A 9602-nucleotide genomic window follows, 5' to 3' on the forward strand; every position below is an offset into this window, starting at 1 on the left:
TTTTGAGCTTTGGTTTAAAAAAAAAAAAATTATATTTGTACATATGCAAAACCATTATTCATGAAATTTATATAATTCCTAGGACACTGATTTGGAGGAGACCTACACAAGAGGAGTGAAACTGGGCATCCTTGAAGTCACGGAGGACGATATCTCACAGACAAAAAAGAAATGTCTAAACTACAGCATCATCCTGGAGGGAACTGTGGTCATGGAGGACCTACCTGACTTTCCTACTGCTTTCATGGTACTCTTTGGACTTCTCTATGCGCTGAACATTGAGTATTCAAAAGGACTAAAATACACATTTGAGGCAGTGCAGAACATTTTTGTGGGATGGGGACAAAAGTGCACCAACAGAGTTCAGTCCCTGAACAATAAGCTACTTACTGTATAGGGAGTTTAAGATGCTTTTAGTGATGGTGGGTACATTTGGCATAATGATGGTTTTTGTTAGGATGTTACTGTATATTATATAATGGTGAAATTTGAATTTTTAAGACTTATAGTCTTGAATTCTGTAAAAGTAAAATGCTTATTCACTAACTTGATGTTTTTTGATTGAAAGTTTGTGTTCCTCATATGCTACTGTTTAGTCACATTTCATATTCAGTGTTAGTGCTTTGTAATACTGTTTTAACAGCAGTGTTAATTTTACTTGCAGTATTGCAGTATTTAAAATTGCATTGTTGAATCACTTTGGCTTAAATATTTTTAATTTTTAAGACTTGTACTGGGTTGAATTCTCTAAAAAGCCAAATGCTTATTCGTTTACTTGATAGGCTATTTGTTGATTCATTTGATATTTAAATGTTTCATGTTTAGGTGAGTCATCGCTTTGTAGATGGATGGTCTTTTAAATTTGGAAAGTTTGTGTTCCTCATATGTTCATTGGCAGTGTTTTGTAAAACTGTTTTATTGTATTGCAGTATTTCAATTTGCAGTGTTGCAAATTACAATTACAGTTACACTATATGCCTTCAACATGAATAAATGTTTTGTTAACATTGACTCACTGTTTTCAGTTTTTGACTTGGGCAATGTTATTGTAGTTACCAATCGTAACATATTATTACTTAGTACCAATTTCCAATAGTATTTTTTTGTTCACTCAACTTCAGACATTGAATTCTACAGAGCAAAAATGTTGAATTGGCTCAACTTAAAAAGGTTTGTTAAAAAACAGTTGCACCTCTCCACAAAACTAACAATCTTAAGTTAACCCAATTAAATATTTTTTGTATAGATTCACGGCCATAACGTTATGACCCCTCTTCAATGAGGCCCGTTCCTGCACGTCCCGCTTCTCATCCTCACTGTTCATAGTGAGGAACCTCAACACAACCAAGTTAAGGAAGGCTCCAATCACTGTCTACCCCACAAGGATGTACATGAAACTAAAGACTACATAAGGGGTCTTTTCTTGGAGGTCCTCCTTCTTCTGAAGAGCCACAAAGTCCCCAAAGCCAATTGTGGTGAGATTGATGAAACAGTAGTAGTATGCGTGGAAGAACGTCCAGCCCTCAAAATGCGAGAAGGTGGCAGCCTCCACAAAGAGAGTTCCCAGGCAGGACAGGAAACCCACCAAAACCATGTTTTCCATGGAAATCTCTGTGCGATGAAGCCCTAGGCATTTCTTGACTCGGCTGAGGAGGTAGGGGACAAACGTGTTCATGATCTCACCTAGACTCTGGAACATAACCAAAGTGAGGGGGATGCCCAGAACCGCATAGAACATGCAGAAGACCTTTCCTGCGTCTGTGCCAGGTGCCGCGTGGCCGTAACCTGCAGAAAAGCAACATCTCAGTTAGATCAGTAGATTAAGGCAGAGATCGTGGTAATGATGCTGAAACTCATGCTTTGTAGATATTTCACTGAGAAAGGATAGATTGTTAAAGTCCGTTTGAAATTTTGGTTACACTTTATTTTAATAAATTGTCTACTGTCTAATTAAACAAAGTAACAACTTGCAGGGTTGATTTCATTTATTTTTTGTGTTTGACTATGAATTCTGGGAGCTGACGTCTGGTCTTAAATGTTTATTGTAGAATTTACAGCAAGGTCTTAGAGGAGCATGCAGTGACTGTACGGTAAGGCCAATGATCAACATACGATGCCGGAGGAAGAAACACAGTGTGGTTCAAACCACGCATGGACTGTTAAATGTTTTATCAAATATTATATTCAGAATTTTACATGGAAATAAATGCAGGTTTAGCCATTTTTTCTCATAAAACAATAGATTAAAATACTTAAAAAAAAAAAAAAAAAAAAGATTTCTCAGCATTATGAGATCACTGCATGAAACTAACAATGCCAAAGCCATGGGCAACTTTCACAAAAGTTTCTGAGATTTTGTTATAAGCATCATCTAAAGGAGCACAGACATACAGTCAACATACAAAACACCACCAAAGTCACATTCAACAAAATGTTCAGATAAAAATAACATTACAAAACAAACATAATGCTGGGTGTCTTCAAAGTACAAATCCACTGTAGAACTGCAGGGTGATATTGTTTGTGTTTTCCAATATCACTGTGTCACCCACAGAGAGAGGCAGCTGTTTTGAACCACATGACCACTTAATCTCTCACAGCCTTATACATCACATCCTATACGAATGTTTCTCCTCTACTAGCTGACGAATGCACAAAGAAAGGTCCAAAGACCCAACACCCTCAAACAAGTCATGACCTCAACAAGCATGGGATCCAAAGTTGTCTTCTGAAATCACAACCAGAGAACTTTTACAGTTCTGCCATTTCTTATTACAATGCATATGTCCTCTAGAATTAGAATTCCAGCTGCCATTTTTTTTAAACCTTAAACAAAACAGAATAACAACCACAAAGGCATTTGACCTGCCCGACTTGGGCCATTATGGAAGCAAATGGTTTGGGCTCTGTACTTAAAATGCAACACTAACAAAGAAAAAAAAAATTACTTGCCAATGTGAATGGACATTCAATCACAGTACTGCACCATATGTTTCCTTTGGCATCACATTACATATTGCATCATGATTTGGTTGCACTCTTTTCCGCAATTTGGCAAAAATGAACTCGGCTTACATTTATTGCAAATTTTTTTTTACTGTTAATACTGTAAATTCATGCCAATTTTTGCAGTGTACTTATTATAGGGTTGGTTGCTTGTGGTTGTGCACAACTTACTGTTATAAGGTGTAAACAAGAACACTGTAAAATAAAGTGTTAACCAAAGTTTTAAAACAATTTGAAGTTTGTAGATTATTTTGTAGATTGTTTGTGGCAAGAAGGATCCTGAACTAAATGAAGATAAATGTCTTGGAGTATGATGTGTTTACTGGACCAATCAGATAAGAGTAAATGGAGAGTCAGTGAGAGCCTCATTTGATTGGCTACAAGAAGAAGGTGGACCCACCCTCCCCCTCGCGCTTGCAAAACTCAGTTAGTGAGAGAATCGTGTCAAAATTGTAAGCGCAGAGAAAAGAAAGACAGAGCTGTACATATCAGATTATTTCGGGAACTTTTTGCCCCACATACACAACAAGTCATTTAGACATTTGCAACAATATTTTTTTTTTTTACACATACAGATTAGTTCTATGCAGTCAATCCGTTTTGCAGTTCTTTAAACTGTTGTTTTCGCTTGCAAATCACTGTTCACAGGCTTGCAGTACTTTTGACCATCTTTTGGCGAAAACAACGTGCCAAAAGTGTAAGCGCAGAAAAAATGGATGTCAGAAGAACGCAGATTATATTTATTTTGCGTTAGCATGAAGCTGCAGTTTCACAATACATGAATTACACTTACGAATAACAGTAAAATGCTGCAAATCATTTTTTCTTGCGCTTGAGACATGATTTACACCTTTACAAAGCTTCTCTTGTGCATGCAAATTTAATTTATGCTTACAGTAGGCACGCAGATGGCACAAGGGTCGGGGGGGACATGACCAATGTTCCCTCTAAGCTGCGCGCGCGCGCGGCCGCGCACTTCTTCCACCGCTGCGCTGCCGCGCAGAAGAAATAATGTGCCGCGCACACGAGTTGGGAAAGCTATTTGCGAAAGCGAATGAATTGCAATGCTCGGGTAAACCGCTATAGAGCTGATATCACATTAAGAGTTAGAACCGGTGAATGCGGTTTACAGTTTCATAGAAAGGGAATGATGTGCGCCAAATGAGTCGCTGTTGAAACCGAATATTTTAATGGTTGCGTAGCCTACGAAATAGCTCAACTCGAGAGCCGACGCAAACGCAATGACATGTGAAATAAAACGTCATCATGTATTAAAGAAGAGTGGCTTGATTAAGTGCTGGAAACAGCGGATGATTGGCACAGAACGGTAACAAAACTCAGAGACATTTACAGTCACACAGGTGTAGTGTGCAAACTGTACATCATAGGGATGTTTAGATAGCTATAGAAGAATTGACGTTCACGGTTGTTTTTTTTTTTATATTTAACTTACAGATCTGTTTAAATGCTTCAGTTTCTATTCTATTCTATTCTATTCTATTCTATTCTATTCTATCAGTTTAAATGCTTCAGTTTGTTTTGATATTATATTATGTTAGGCCTATATTATTAACCTAATAAATAATTGACCTTGTTTTTTAATGGAGTCTCTGCTCATCAAGGATGTATTTATTTTATCGAAAATACAGAAGAAAAAACAGAAATATTGTGAAACATTATTGCAATTTCTAATATTGGTTTCCTGTTTTAATATACTTTAAAATATCATTTATTCCCGTGGAGCAAAGCTGAATTTTCAGCATCATTACTCCAGCCTTCAGTGTCATATTATCCTTCAGAAATCATTCTAATCTGCTAATTTATTATCAGTGATGAATCTGTTGTGCTGCTTAATATTTTTACTTTTTTTTTTTTGAACGTTTTACTTTTTTCTTTAATTCTTAGATTAATAAAAAAGTTAAAAAGAACAGCATTTATTCAAAATAGAAATCTTTTCTAAAAATATGTCTTTATTATCACTTTTTATCCATTTAACACATTCTTGCTGAATAAAAGTATTAATTTCTTTAAAAAAAGAAAAGAAAAAAATATTGACCACAAACATTTTAGTAGTGTATATTGTAACACAAAATTTCTATTTTGAATAAACACTGTCCTTTTTAACTTTTTATTTATCAAAGAATCCCGAAAAAATACCACAAGTCCCAAAAAAATATTATGCAGCACAACTGTTTCCAACATTGATTATAAATCAGCATATTAGAATGATTTGTGAAGGATCATGTGACACCGAAGACTGGAGAAATGATGCTGAAAATTGCTTTGCTTCATAGGAATAAATTATATTTTAAAGTATATTAAAATAGAAAACTTTTATTTTAAATTGCAATAATATTTCACAATATTATTTTGTGAAATAATATTCAATATTTTTATCAAATAGATACAGCCTTGATGAGCATAAGAAACTTATTTAATAAACATTATTGATCCCAAACTTTTGAATGGCAGTGTATTATACTGTATATATATATATATAAAGTTTTCTCAGGTAATCTAAAATGTACATCATTTAGTCACGGGTCAAATTAAATACAAATAGCACATTAAAGTTAAAAGTTACACACTTTTTTTTTGTGCGCGCTGTACATCTCTGGTATAAAGAATGTTTTTGCACAGGTGGCCGAAATGTCCGCCCATTAGAGAAAAGTTTTGCTCAGCAAGAAAAAAAATTAGAGGGAACATTGGACATGACCCCCCCAGATTCATCGTAACCCGATCCGTCCCCCTCACTGCCTCAATGAAAGGCTCTAATGGTAAACAGAGGATTAATCAGTTTCTGCTATGCACATTAGCCTAAGTAGTGGCAAACCTGCCTGCTGTTCCTTAAACGTGTAGTAAGCGATTTCTGAAACACGCTTTTGACCGCAGTGTCTGACAAAGTCCCAAAACACACTTGTAGCCAATCAGCAGTAAGAGGGCATGTCTTGTCCTGATAGCGAGAAGAGAGCGCTCAGTTTGACGCATATTACATTACATTTACATTTAGTCATTTAGCAGACGCTTTTATTAAAAATAAGCATATTAGCAGATCGACTGTAGATTGAGAAAGATGGCAGATAAAAAAGAGGAAAATGTCAGAGAAACAAAACATTAAAAAGAAGGGTTATAATCAGGTAAGAGGTAGGACCCGCGTAAATATCGGAGCAGCTTTCCAGCGGTGGAGAGAAACTCAAGGAGTGGGAAGGGCTCGAATCGGACGCTGAGGTTGCTTTGTTTCTTTTTGATAGGTGAGTAATGTTGATTTTGCTTTGTTTCTCACAACTTATCCACGTTGGCTTTTCTTTGAATCTGCTTGTGTGTCATCTTCACTTGTTTCCGCGATCGTCGTTGCCATGGTCGCGTATGTATGTGTGGGGCGAAGATTTCAAAATAGGGGCAAGCCACGGTGGCAACTTCACAAAACACATTCTAATAGAAAAAGCACCAGCAAATTAAGAAAACTTCTTCATCATTTTGACAGCACACGTGCTGCAAATACTCGCAACACGACGAAATACAAAAACAAGCTTCAAATGCTCACAACACAAACAAATACAGAAACGAGCTACAAATACTCAACACAAACAAAATTACCCCAACAAAACGAAAATTTTATTTTTGGCGTATTGATTACCATTTGTATAACCGCAGTTGTACAAATACCATGGTTAAACTATAGTTAGAGTAGTAAATCCATGGTTAATTTGTGCATGATTACAGTAACCATTTTTTGTTTGCTTTTTTATATAATAAATGTATTTATTAATTGATTAATTTCAGTAGTAAAACCACAGGCTATGGTTAGTTTTTGTAAGGTAAGTTGTAAAAGTAAGTTAGCCAGCTTACATAACCGTTCACAGTTACAGTAATTGTGTATTTAGTCAGCTTATTTAGGCTAATAATATCCACACAAAAAAAGTAACAACAACAACAACAACAATAACAACAACAAAAAGCTAAGGAATCGTATGATCAGGATGTTAAAATAAACAAAGATCTTTTCAGAGCAAACATTGATAAATTATGTCCCAGCCATGTTTTTCACTTTACGGTTCCCTTAAATATTTCAGATGTGGTCTGTGTTTTTGCAGCACATTTCTTTATTTGTTTGTATTGTGAGTATTTGCAGCGCGTTGTCAAATTGATGAAGATGTTTTCATAATTTGCAGGTGTTTTTGTCATTTGCAGCGCATTTAGCTCTCACGGCCACCGTAGCAGGTCCTGTTGGGGTATGGGTGTGTTTGTTTTGGTGCTAAAGAATCGGATCAGGGCAGACGCAGACTGAAGCACAATAATAATCTAACCATTACTTTTACCCACCTTCTCACTACACGCTGTTCTGTTGTCAATAAACACACATGACGATGGTGCTGCCACTGATGTTTACATTCTCTGTGTGTGTGTGCTATGACTCCTGACCCCGGGGTCCAATGAGGAGCTGGTAGCTGCCTCAATTGTGCCTGTAGCAGTAACCATAGTGATCATATACAGGTGCATCTCAAAAAATTTGAATATCATGGAAAAGTTCTTTATTTTTTTTTTATTTAATTCAAAAAAGCAAACTTTCTTATATTCTAAATTCATTGCACACAAACTGAAATATTTCAAGAGTTTTTTTGTTTTTATTCTGATGGTTACCACTTGCATTTTAGAAAAATTTAAAATTCAGTATCTCAAAAAATTTGAATCTTTTCAAAGATCAATCAAAAAAAGATTTACAAAACAGAAATGTTCAAAGATCTCTAAAGCAGGTTTAATTATGCACTCAATACATGGTCGGGGCTCCTTTTGCATGAATTCATTCTTCAATGCGGCGTGCCATGAAGGTGATCAGCCTGTGCCACTGCTGAGGCGTTATTGAAGCCCAGGTTGCTTTGATAGCGGCCTTCAGCTACTCTGTATTGTTTTTCAGATGTTACTTATCTTCCTCTTCACAATACCCCATAGATTCTCTTTGAGGTTCAGGTCAGGTATGTTGGCTGGCCAATCAAGCACAGTAATATCATGGTCAGTAAACCACTTGGAATTGGTTGTGGCACTGTGGGCAGGTGCTAAAGTCCTGCTGCAAAATGAAATCAGCATCTCCATAATGCTTTTCAGCAGATGGAAGCATAAATTGCTCCAAAACCTCCTGGTAGATGGCTGCACTGACTTTGGACTTGATAAAGCACAATGAACCAACATCAGCAGACGTCACGGCACCCCAAATCATCATTGACTTCAGAAACTTCACACTGGACTTTGGATTATGTGCCTCTCCGGTCTTCCTCCAGACCTTTTTTTTTTTTCTAAATGAGATGCAAAATTTACTTTCATCTGAAAAGAGGACTGTGGACCACTGAGCAACAGTCCAGTTCTTTATCTCCTTACCTCAGGTGAGATGCTTTTTACGTTTTTTTCTGGTTCAGGAGTGGCTTGGTTCTAGGAGTGTGACAGCTGTAGCCCTTTTCCTGAAGGAGTGTGACTCCAGCTTCAGTCCACTCCTTGTGAAGCTCTCCCAAGTTCTTGAATTGGCTTTTCCTGACAATATTTCCAAGGCTTTGGTCATCCCTGCTGCTTGTGCACCTTTTCCTACCACACTTTTTCCTACCACACTTTTTCCTTCCAGTCAACTTTCTATGAGTATATTTTGATACAGCACTCTGTGAACAGCCAGGCCTTTCAGCAATGACCTTCTGTGGCTTACCCTCCTTGTGGAGGGTGTTGATGATCGTCTTCTGGACAACTGTTGCATGTTCTAAACTAGCCCAAGAGGTACCCAGTATTTATACTCAAAATTAATCAAACTAAACAAGCTCAAAATGGAATATTCAAATTTTTTGAGATACTGAATTTTTAATTTTCCTGAGCTGTAAGCTGTAACCATTTTGTCACACAAAATATCAGTTTGTGTGTAATGTATGTAGAATATAAGAAAGTTTGCTTTTTTGAATTAAATTACAAAAATAAAGACCTTTTCTATGATATTCTAATTTTTAGAGATGCACTTGTACTATCATCTATGACTGAGCTGTTGATTTTTCTGAACTGAAAAAATTTGAGTGCTGGACAGCTTGGTCCCCCCCCGTTAAAAAATCCTATCTGCGCCCCTGGCTTACAGTCTTATGTACACTTCCACAAATATTACCCTACACATGCAAATCTTTATGACGTCATTTTACCTTCATACACAACAGCTGATGGAACGGCAATGGCAAAGAACGTGCGATTGTACATGCGCGACTTTAAGTGCTACTTCGTGATGTGTACATTGTAATGGTCTACTAAGGTAGTACAGCTAATTTGCCGTAGTCGCTACTACGTGACAGATTAAAAGGTGAGTATATTCTGCATGGTAAATCTAGGTTTTTAGATTTATTGGCATCATACAAGACTAGAAACTCTTCTTCTGACAATAAGTTGTTGTTTAATGCCATAAGCGTGCTTTCTTATTGTTACAACATTTTTTATTATGCTAATGATAAATGATTGGATGTTTCACCGTCCTCTCGGTTGTTGCTGTTGCTTAGTGATTTTTGTGCTCTTGGGCTACAGCAGTTAACAGTTTACGTCAGATCACCGTTGCCGTTCCATCAGCTGTTGTTGCTTAAAGT

At 36.7% G+C, this 9602-nt stretch overlaps 1 pseudogene; it reads right to left on the reverse strand.

Moving 5' to 3' along the window:
* Positions 1–409: 409 nt before the first annotated feature.
* On the reverse strand, positions 410–1807 carry LOC109100298 (annotated as a pseudogene).
* Positions 1808–9602: the final 7795 nt, after the last annotated feature.

This window comes from Cyprinus carpio, unplaced genomic scaffold (genome assembly GCF_018340385.1).
Source record: "Cyprinus carpio isolate SPL01 unplaced genomic scaffold, ASM1834038v1 S000006479, whole genome shotgun sequence".
NCBI classification, from domain to species: domain Eukaryota; kingdom Metazoa; phylum Chordata; class Actinopteri; order Cypriniformes; family Cyprinidae; genus Cyprinus; species Cyprinus carpio.